General features: G+C 38.9%; 1 long non-coding RNA gene across 4 annotated transcripts in view; it reads right to left on the bottom strand.

Annotated features, from left to right (window-relative positions):
- LOC106557737 overlaps positions 1 to 11,066 on the bottom strand; it is a 140,582-nt gene extending 129,516 nt beyond the window's left edge. For all 4 annotated transcript variants that reach the window (XR_005378345.1, XR_005378344.1, XR_005378346.1 and 1 more), the window contains exon 1: positions 10,453 to 11,066. This is a non-coding gene — a long non-coding RNA (uncharacterized LOC106557737). The remainder of the gene's footprint in view (positions 1 to 10,452) is intronic.
- Between the last annotated feature and the right edge of the window lie 727 nt (positions 11,067 to 11,793).

Below are 11,793 nucleotides of genomic sequence, written 5' to 3' on the forward strand. Positions count from 1 at the left end.
ACTCTCATGCTCTCTCAATTTCTCTCTAAAATAAATAAATAGGGCAGCCCCTGTGGCTCAGTGGTTTAGCACCACCTTCTGCCCAGGGTGTGATCCCGGAGACCCGGGATCGAGTCCCACGTTGGGCTCCCTGCATGGAGCCTGCTTCTCCCTCTGCCTGTGTCTCTGCCTCTCTCTCTCTCTCTCTCTCTCTGTCTCTCTCTCTCTCTATGTCTCTCATGAATAAATAAATAAAATCTTAAAAAAAATCAATCAATCAATCTCGGGGGGAGGGGAAATACATAATGAAAGTGAAGAAACAAAGAAGCAGAAAACCTGCAAAGATGAAGAGAGCAAAAACAGAAAAAACGCCATACCAGACATAAAATCTAGAAGCTGGAAGATAGATTATGAGTGGTAACTGACTTCCAATATCTGAGAAAAGTACAAGCTAAGTCTAAAGTAGGGGAAACTAACAAGAAGCAAATTGATGTTCACCTTACAGTCCTTTGGAATGCCCTGGATATGGCAGAAATAAGTTCTAAAAGGGCAGGCACAAGGGGCTGCAACAGGAGGATGTGTTGAAGGATTGGCTACATTTTAAAGGGAAAATTGACCTTTTCTGTTGCAATTATTGCTTCCCAACCACAACTGAAACCTAGAGGTTTACTCTTCAGGGAATTAAACCTGAACCTAGCTGGTATTATTCATAAGAGATTCAACTGAGGGCAAAGATGAGGGACTATACTAAAAACAGGGAAGTTATGTGAATGTTGACATACTGAACTCTGAGACTTTTGGCAACCTTCATCCCTCAGCTTCCAGAAAGCTAGAAGCTGGCTTTTTATATCCCTTAAGCAATAAACTGAGAAAACTAGCTGTCCAGGGAAAAGGACCTACAGAGATACAAAATTGAAGGTCTTGCAACGAAATAGCTGGGCCACAGCCAATCATTCTATATTTAAGCTCAATTGTTCACCAGGTATGTCCATAAATGTAACCTTCCAAGTAAGCATTTTTTTATATCTGTTTGAAACATGACCACTACAAAGAACAAAGCCAATTACAAAGAAAAATTCAAGACAGTAAAAAGAACAGAAAAAAAAGAAAATTTTAAACCATAATATTTTCAGAGATTTAAGAGAAGAAATTGCACTTTTTTTTTAAGATTGTAGTTATTTATTTGAGAGAGAGTTGGGAGGAGGGGCACAAGTTGGAAGGAGGGGCCAAGGGAAAGGGAGAGAGGGAATCCCAAGAATCCCAAGCTGACTCCCCACTGAACATAGGGCTCCAGGAGGGGCTAGATCTTCAGATCTTCAGATCTTCAGATTGTGACCTGAGCTGAAATCAAGAATTAGCAGCTTACTCCACAGTCATGCAGGTACCCTGAGAAGATACTGCATTCTGGAAAGAATTTTTTAAAAAGGATTATTCAAATAATAATAAAGAGTTCTTGGAAAGCAAAAATATAATGCAAAAATTCAATGGAAAAGTTGAAACCTACAATTTAATAAATACCCCAGAAAGAAAGAAAAAAAATCACAAAGATATACAAAATGCAGGGGAAAATAATGTTGGTGGATTAAAACTACCGGTACTAGACTAATAGCAACTCCAAAAGTGGCAAAGAGGGAAAACAGAGGGAAGAAAATGATTAAAGAAACATTTCAAGAAAATTCCTCAGAATTGAATAACACAAATTTCCAAATTGAAAGTTCTGGGTACAATTAAGAAAAAAAAAAAGATTTGTCTTCCTGAAAAGGCATGTCTATATGAAATTTCACAATATTGAAGACAAAAATAAAGAGCTAAAAACTCGCAGAGGGAGAAAAATTAGTCACATTTAAAGAATCATGAATAAAAATGACATTGGACTCCCTAAAAAAGCAACAATAGAAATTTGTAGACAGTGGAGCAAGGCCTTCATAATTCTGAGGGAAAAAAGATATTTCCAACATAGAATTACATATCTGTGAAAACTGTCAATCAAATTTGTCGGTAATATGAAAATATTTTGAGACACTTCATATTTCAAAAATTTTCCTTTGAGGTATCTGACCTTATGGAGTTACTAGAGGAGAAACTCCATGAAAATAATGGAGGATTCTAAAAAAGAAAAATTGGCCTTCAGGATATAGACAGTCTAACACAGAAGAAAGAAGAGAATGCAAGTGTTGATAATATGTAGCAAGGCAAGAAACAGCCATACAAACTGATGCAGAACAGAGGACTCCAGCCTTATGCTTCTAAGATAAAAGAATACACACACAGAGATAATGGGGAGCTATGTTATCTGCTCCATTGAGCCCACTGAGGGGGAGACTTACACTTACACACCTGGGACATTTGAAAACACAAACAGGCAAACACACACACACACACACACACACACACACACACACACAAAAGGTAATCATCATCTCCAGGAAAATCAGTAAGTTTTGCAAGAAAGTAAATATAATCATGGATACCACATGCCCAAGTCTGACTAGTAAAATAACTTAATGGAATTTGTGGGACAGCAATAATGGGAGGATAAGAAAATAATACGTGGGGGAGGGGACAGGGAGTCCATATAAAAGCTAAATCTAACCACAGAAGAAAGTTAATGAATAATATCGATAACAACTAAAAATCAAGAAATAGAATAATTAAGTAATTTTTTATATGTAACAAAGTACCAGAAGAACCTAAAAAGTTGAAAGTTGTCTCTAGGGAATGGAAATTAGTCACAGTGAGGGGCAAGGCCAGGAACTGATGTTTTTCATGTTGAATTCTGTGATACTACTTATCTTTAAAATTATGTATGTGTGGGACACCTGGGTGGCTCAGCGGTTGAGCGTCTGTCTTTGGCTCAGGGCCTGATCCCAAGATCTGAGATCGAGTCCCACATCAGGCTCCCTATGAGGAGCCTGTGTCTCCCTCTGCCTACGTCTCTGCCTCTCTCTCTTTCTCTCTCTCTCTCTCTCTCTCTCTGTGTGTGTCTCTCATGAATAGATAAATAAAATCTTCAAAAACTTATGTATGTGTATAAATTGGATAGAAATAAAGCACTGTCTCTTTCAAATTAGTGTATGAGTTACCAGGCAATTATCTTTCGCAATAGCCTAAACTTAGTAGTGAGCATTTTTACATGTCTAGTAAAAAAAAAAGAAACTCCTTCCAGTTTTATTTTTAAATTTCTGTTGGAGACCAAGTCCCTATTGTCAAAATTAACTCGAAAAACTAAGATAATTATCAAAGAGGAAGGACTGCTTTTCCCCCCTGAAGAATAATTAAGTGCTCTGATTCTCTTATCCACTTTGCCTTTGCAAAATTCATCAAATGATGATAAGTAAAGCTAGAATATGGGGCAGCCCGGGTGGCTCAGCGGTGTAGTGCCGCCTTCAGCCTAGGGCGTGATTCTGGAGACCCGGGATTGAGTCCCATGTGGGGCTCCCTGCGTGGAGCTCGCTTTTCCCTCTGCCTGTGTCTCTGCCTCTCTCTCTCTCATTAATAAATAAATCTTTTTTTTTTTTAAGCTAGAATATGGAAAGATAACTTCTGGGAAATTTTGGCAATCACAAATTGGGGGCCAAAATTCTCTGGATAATTGCCTCAATACTCCTCTCTAAGAGAAAGATCTGTCCTTTGACAAAGAACAGTGGCAGTGGAGTAATGAACATAAACCTTCTCTTCATTAAATCCACTCCTGTTTGGTGGTTGAGAAGGTCAAGCAACCAAGACAATGAGGGGGAAAAGGACAGGCTCCCCATATGTCATTGTGCAAGTTGAATCTTTTTTAAGGACCTGTCTTCTAATTTATTCAATTCATCTGGGACAAATACTTGCCACAAATAAGAGGCCAGCTACTAGGTGAGAAATTAAGGCTGAATAGTGATTATTTCTGTATTAAAACCTATATAGATAACCTCTCTCAATCTTTGTTATGACCTCTACTTTTAGGTTAACCCATTTGATTTCTCAGTAAGAGTCTATATATAACTAAAATCTTTGTAAAAATGAAAATAAATTTAAAAAAATAAAATAAATGAATGTTTGAGCCTAATTTGCATATCAATGTGGTTTACTCTGTTTTCAAAAGGCTAACCTGAGTCTTAAAAAATCTGTTATTTCTTTCTGGTCTATAATTACCAAATAATTGCATTCATCATTCTTAGAGCAATTTTCAAAGAGGTCTCATTACAAAGAAGGGTGTCCAATTTCCCAATTTCTTTTTTATTATTAGAAAATCTCTTTTTACAAAACAATATCTAATACAAATTTCTGGTAGATAGATGTTACATTGAGCATTTAAAAAAAGTTTTTTTTATTTCTTCAGACATCTGAAGAACTCATTAATGCGACGCCCTATAGGCAGTAGGAAATATTGAAGACATCAAAAACAATGCCTGATGTGTCCCAGAATGTAATGCTGTCTTTCAGATTCAAAGGCGATACTAATGATGTGTGTATATGCAGTTTAAAAGACCAATACACAGGCAAGAGCATTTCTCCTCACACTCTGTCCACATGAAAGCAGAGCTTTGATTTATAGTTGCAAACATGGTTTGCTGAGCCCACAGGTGTTTGAGAGTAAGCTACTTAGACTCCACTCAGCCTGAAGCCTTTGTTCAGAGGTAGCTCCTTCAGCCTCACAGATGCCTTACCAGTTAGCCACTGCTAGTTCTCAGCAATCCACAGCTGTGCTACGTTGTTTAAAACTGAGCCTCGGGCTTCCTTAAACTGTTTATTCTGTCCTCCTTGGTTGAGGTGGTCCCACTTGTGCTGGCTGCCCAGGAGCTGCTAAGTCCTGCTGCTGTCACTCACTCAACATCATCTCCAGATGAGCCCGGTCAGGAGACTGGCTATGTGCTACCGGCTATGTGCTGTGACTGGTGTTTTCCTAGTGATGAGCTGAAGTTACACTGGTGAAGTTATGCAAGAGACTTGGTTTGCAGGCTTCTTACAGTTTTTTAACTGGTTTTTTGATGGTATTACTCCCATTGCCCTTAGCCAAGTCTGGAGTCTATTGCTATGTTGGCACTACATTGGCATTCTTGATAGAGTGTTTGTATTTTGTTTTTCTAGCAATCAAGGGAGTGAGTGTTGGATTTTGTGCTACAAAAGCAGACAACTTTTCGTTTTAGCTTGTCATTAAAAATCCTTGGATGTTGTGGGTCTGGTGTGACTCACGCTAGTAGAGAACATTGGTGTTTTAAAGTCCACTGTAGACCCATTGTTACTTGTCACTCATGATCACATAGTAGGTGTGGGGGCCTTATAAGAACCATCCAGAAAGACAGGACAAAGATACTTTTGTTTGTTCATATTTATGGGTACTTTCATGAAACATGAGTTATTTTATTCCAGAATCTCATTCTGGCCCATGCTTTTCTGCATTCTATATCCTGTCCATGGGCAATTCCATCATATAACAATATGCTGGAAATAAGGTAGAAATTTTTACCTTAGAAATTTCTTTTTCTTATTTTCATGAAAGCTAAAAATTTGGGCACCAGTGACTATGAGTTACTTCATCACAATTCAATAAAGGATGTATTTAACTAGAACCCACATGTACCATAAACTAAAAGTCACAACTCTTAATAATTTTGAAAAATACAGGAGGATGCCTTAGTTACAGCTTTAAAAAAAAAAAAATTTCATGCCCATATAGACCAGCCTTGTACTTACACTGAGTTACTATGCCAGAAAGTACTACAAATCAAAATAAAGGAAATAAAAATTATTGTTGTAAAAGTATTATTGAGATATAATTCATGAACTCTACAATTTATCCATTTATATATGCATAATTCAATGATTTTTTTAAAATCAGTGATTTTTAATATATTCAGAGTTGTGCAATTATTACCACAATTAATTTTAGAACTTTTTCATCACCCAAAAAACCCCCACACTCTCTATCACCCTCAAGCATTCCATACCTCTCTGTAAGCCCTAAACAACCACTAATCTACTTTCAGTCTTATAGGTTTCTGTATAGATTTGTCTAATCTGGACATTCCATATAAATTGAATAATATAATATGTGGTCTTTTGTGAAAGGTTTCTTTCACTTCACATAAATTTTCAAGTTTTATCCATGTTGTAGCATGTGTCAATACTGTTATTCTAATGGCTGAGTAAAATTCCACTATATACTGAATGAATACACTATGTTCATTTATCCATTCATCAATTCATAGATATTGGGTTGTTTCCATTATTTGGCTATTATGAATAATGTTGCTTAGAACATTCATGAACAAGTTTTTGTGTAGACATGTTTTCATTAGTTTTAGGTATATACCTAGGAGTAGAATTTCTGGATCAAATGGCAAATCTATATTTAAGTTCTTGAGAAAGTGCCAGACGGTTTTCCAAAGTAGCAGCTGTATAATTTTACACTCCCGCCAGCAGTGCATGAGGCTCCTAATTTTTTCACATCTTCATCATTTCTTGTTACTTCTCTTTTTGATTATACCCTTCCTCATGGATGTGAAGTGGTATTTCATTGCAGCTTTTTGTTTGTTTGCTGGATGGTTGATTGGTGGGTTGGTTTGACAATTCTATACATTATACAGTGTTCACCATGATAAATGTAGTTACCACTGGTCATCATACAAAGTTATTACAATATTATTGGTTATATTCCCTATGCTGTACTTTTCATCTCTGTGATTTATTTATTTTATAAACGGAAGTTTTTATCTCTTAATTATCGTGGTTTTGGTGTGTATTTTCCTAATGACAAATAATGCTGACCCTCTTTACATGGGCCTACTGGCCATTTGTATATCTTCTTTGGAGAATTGTCATTCAGATCCTTTACCCATTTGCTAATTGGGTTGTCTTTTCTCTTTCTTTCTTTCTTTCTTTCTTTCTTTCTTCTTTCTTTCTTTTTTCAGTTATAAGAGTTCTTTATTCTAGAGACAGCCCTTTATCAAATATGACTTTCAAATATATCCCATTTTGTGTCCTGTCTTTTCACTTTCTTGATACTAAACTTGAAGAAGAAAAGTTCTTAATTTTGATGAAGTCTAATTTATCTATAATTTTTTATTGTTTCTTGTGCTTTTGGTGTCAAAAATAAGAAGCCATTGCTAAATCCAAGGTCATAAAGATGTAGTTCTAAGTTTCATTCTGAAAATTCTTTAGCTTTAGCTTTTATGTTTAGGAAATTGATTCATTTTGAGTTACTTTTTATGTATGGCATGAGGTAAAAGTTCAACCAATTTCATTCATTTGTATGTGGATATCCACTTGTCCTAATACCATTTGTTGGAATCAAATAATATTGAAAAAAGTAGCATCTAATTTTCTCATAGAAAAAAAAACACCGTAAAAAGGTTAAAATCCTGATAAAGACCAGACATTCCAATTCATTTTGGCATGATAATAATCCTGGGCTTAATCACCAACTTTATATAAAATACACAGACTTGTTGGTATAATTTAGTATAAACATTTCAATTAAACTCTGAGCAGCATAGTTACCATGTTCAAGCTCGTATTTAATAGGATACACTGTCATAATGTATTATATAGAAGTTCTTTCCTTTTTTGTATTTAGTGCTTTAATTTTACTGAAATAAATTAATTGAAAGAAAGCTTTATGGGTGTCCTGGGATGATGAGGCTTTCAAAGATGGGTTTTGAGAGGAAAATTTTGGAAAACACTTATTTGAAACTCATGAATGGCTTTATATGAAAATGAAGTAAGGATATCTATTTGCCTGGCCTGTTTTCTTCATTATACATTTCCCAGAAGAAATGTATATTGGGTATCAGAGATCAAGCAACTGTATTGGCTTCAAAATATAGAGTTCACTTGCTTCTTTTTTTTTTTTTTTTTTTTTGAGTTGTTACCAAATATTGAGCATTCTCTCCTGTGTCATAATGTCATATAAACTTATATTGGGTAGTCCCTATTTGTGGTAAAATTTCTATCACTTACTCCCTAACTATATTATTATATTCCAATGTTAAGGGCTTCAAAACTTTGGCCTAAGTTACAGCCCAACAGAGACACTAAATTTCTGCATTTAACACAAAACTTAAAATATTGGAGGTTTTTCCTTCTTACCCATAATACCTACATGTTATTTTTGAAATTCAAACCAGCACTAGAGTTCATTATCTTCCCAATGCAAGCAATTTTTGTTTGTTTTATTACACTTAAATCAAAGGCTCAAAATAGCTATCTGTGATCCAATGATTCTTTGGTACTTTAAATATAATTTATATCTTGACCATTCATTGCCTAATTTTTAGATAATACATTATGATATTGTAGACCAGTAAATACAACTTTATAACACTGAGGTTGGTAACTATGTCGTCCAGTGCTTACTTTTTAAAAAAATTATACTAAGTTATACAACAAAAGAACAAATCACTTACTTATCAATTTTACTGAGATAAAACTTATAAACAATAAAATGCATACATTTTAACTATAAATTATTATTATTTTTAGCTTTCAGATTTTTTGAGAACAATGCCTTGGTTATAGCGCTTGCTTGAGTTCCAGGTTATAACAGAGTTCCTTTTTTGGGGGAGGGGGGTGTGAATGTCCTGAGCTGTGCTTGTCTTCACATTTTAGACCACTGGTTCTCAAACCTCAGTGAGCATTTAAATTTAAGTGTAGAATTTTATGAATTTTCACAAATGTAAATATTCACTGACAAATGTAACCACCAGCACAATCAAGATATAGAAGATTTTCATCAATCCAATGGTTTCCTCAAGTCCCTTTGCAAACTCCACTCCCACACCTGGCACCAGAGTACCACTGATACGCTTTCTGTCCTGATAGGTTAGTTTTGTCTTTTCTAGGATTTAATAGCAATAGAATCATACCATATGTACTTTTTCATGTCTGCCTTTTTTTTTTTTTAAGATTTTATTTATTTATTCATGAGAGACAGAGAGAGAGAGAGAGAGAGAGGCAGAGACACAGGCAGAGGGAGAAGCAGGCTCCATGCAGGGAGCCCGATGTGGGACTCGATCCTGGGACTCCAGGATCACGCCCTGGGCCAAAGGCAGGGGCTAAACCGCTGAGCCACCCAGGCATCCCCTCATGTCTAACTTCTTTAACTCAGCAAAATGTTTGTGAGATACATACATGTTGAGTGCATGAGTACTTTGTTCCTTTTTATGGCTGAGTAGTATTCCATTGTATGGCTATACCAAATTTCTTGATTCCTTCACCTGCTGCTGGACATTTGAGTCATTTCTAGTTTAGGGCTATAATAAACAAAGCGTTATTGTGCTTGCTTCTGCAGGACACATACTAAAAAAATAAAGCGTTATAATATTTGTGTATAAGTCCTTGTATGGCTGTATTTTTCATTCCTTCTAGGTAATCAATCATTCAGGAGTGAGATTGCCAGGCCATATGGTAACTGTATATTTAACTTTATTAAAAACAAAAACCAAAACTGCCAAAATCTTTTCCAAAGTAGTTGTATCATTTTATATTCCCACCACCAGTATATGAGTTCCAATTATTTCACATTATGAGCTATAAAGATAATATTTCTATGCTTTTGCAAAATTGGTGCTAAAAAGATGAGATCCTGAGTTAAAACCAGCTTTGGGAAGTTAATTTACAACTATTCAGTAATGCAAGCACTCCAGAGAGAATGGTCTAACTCTGGTTATGTGTGTTTACATTTAAGGGAAAATGAGGCCTAAGATTTTGAAGACTTCTGTAGATTATAAAAGCTTGAGACAAAGGGGCTTATCTGGTCATTGAACAGGTTAATTTGCATTTAAAAAAGTAAGAATGAGAACCCAGGATTCTTTCCACTCATCTCCAAGGAGAAAAGGTTTTTTTTTCTCACTCCTTCTGGGATCAAAGGAAGAGACAGCTGACTTTATCCCATAAATAGGCAGAGAAAATCCATGTTTATCCATCCTTTGCCTATGAAGTGTAGGACCGCTTGTCTAGAGAATCTTTCCATCTGGCTTTTGTTGCCTTGCAACAGCAGTAAATCAATGAAACAAGGAGGCCTGGTGTGGTTATTATTGTGTAAATGGTACCAAACAATGGTACCAAAGTAGTTTCATGGGGAAAAAAGTAGACTTTTCAACAAATGATGGTGAAACAACTGGATATCCAATTGGGGGGAAAAAATACACATATATATACACATACACATGTCTTACAGCACACCATATATAGAAATTAATTATACTTAATTAATAGAGTCAAAGCCATGAAAATTCTTTTTTTCTTTTTTTGAACAAAGCCATGAAAATTCTATAAAGAAATAGAAAATCTTCATAAGCTTTGGGTAAGCGAAGATTTTCTTAGGACACAAAAAACATAAAGCAGTATATTTTTAAAAACACGTAAATACTAAGTCCATGAAGAAATTATTTTATCCAATTATAACTTCTTACTTTTTTTCTTTTTTTCGTACCAAATTACTTTATTTGAAGGAATGGTACCAATGGAAGCAGATGTTTTGGTACAACTTACAGAAAAGGTGAAGGTAACCCCAACACGCATGCGCTGCCTCGGTGACCGGGGACGTCACCCCACGGCTGTGGGAAGGCAGCCTCGCTACCGGCGGTTCCCAGGGCGTGCCTGTCAGCGAGAGGCTCTGACGCGCCAGGTTCGGTGACGTGCTCACCCGTTCTCTGATGGATGTCGCCTGCTCGTTCGGGTAATGAGTCTCCATGAAGTCACACAAGTGGGATCATTTTCTCCAGTGGCCAGTTTGTGCAGTTCCGGTCGTGTCTGATTCACGCCGTTCTCCGAGTGTAACGCACACTGTGGTGCATTCAGCCCGTTCTGCCCATCGTCACCGTCTGGTTCTTAATATCCTGAGGGAGGATTCGACCCCCTCGTGGGTTCTGCAGCTTCGTAGTTTCTTAGCATGTTCCCTCGCCTCTTGAGGTTGGGGAAGAAAATACTTGGCAAAGTTCTTCAAAGACACAACGTCACGGTCAAAGTAAGAAGACATGGACAAGGCGCGGGCTCCAGGTTGATGTGGTGGTTGATGGCGGCCGCTGAGGCCTGCGGTAGTGGTGGGGCCCCGGGGGGGTCACGCAGTTGTCATGGCGGCCGCTGAGGCCTGGGGTAGTGGTGGGGCCCTGAGGGGGGCGGGGCGGTCAGTCCATGGCGGCCGCTGAGGCCTGCGGTAGTGGTGGGGCCCCGGGGGGGTCACGCAGTTGTCATGGCGGCAGCTGAGGCCTGGGGTAGTGGTGGGGCCCTGAGGGGGGCGGGGCGGTCAGTCCATGGCGGCCGCTGAGGCCTGCGGTAGTGGTGGGGCCCCGGGGGGATGGGGGGGGTCACGCAGTTGTCATGGCGGCCGCTGAGGCCTGGGGTAGTGGTGGGGCCCTGAGGGGGGCGGGGCGGTCACGCAGTCCATGGCGGCCGCTGGGGCCTGCGGTAGTGGTGGCGCCCCCCGGGGTGGGGGGGGGGGGCACGCGGTTGTCGTGGCGCGGAGGAGAGGCGGCGGGGGAGGCCCCGGGGCCCGCCGGCGCTGCGAGGAGACTGGGAGGCTGCAGAGGCTGGCTCTGGGCCGCCGGCCCGTGGGGAGGATGAGCGCCAGCTCGGTCCAAGCGCTGTTGAGGCGGGAGTCCGCGGCGGCTCTCGGCGGACCCCGCGCCCTCACACATTTGAAGGAATAGCCCCGGAGATCGTGCCCGGCTGGCAGGTGCCCCGAGGGCCTACAGACCAGGAGGAGCGCGGCTTCCCGCTACCTGAATGGAGGTTCCTGTGCTGCCTCATGTGTAGACTGAGGATGGCCCGTCTGTTCCAAGGAACTAGAAGTTTTGATCCTGACGTTTGGTTTTCGTCTACTTTTTAACTACA

The sequence above is a fragment of the Canis lupus genome, chromosome 25, assembly GCF_011100685.1.
Source record: "Canis lupus familiaris isolate Mischka breed German Shepherd chromosome 25, alternate assembly UU_Cfam_GSD_1.0, whole genome shotgun sequence".
Taxonomy (NCBI): domain Eukaryota; kingdom Metazoa; phylum Chordata; class Mammalia; order Carnivora; family Canidae; genus Canis; species Canis lupus.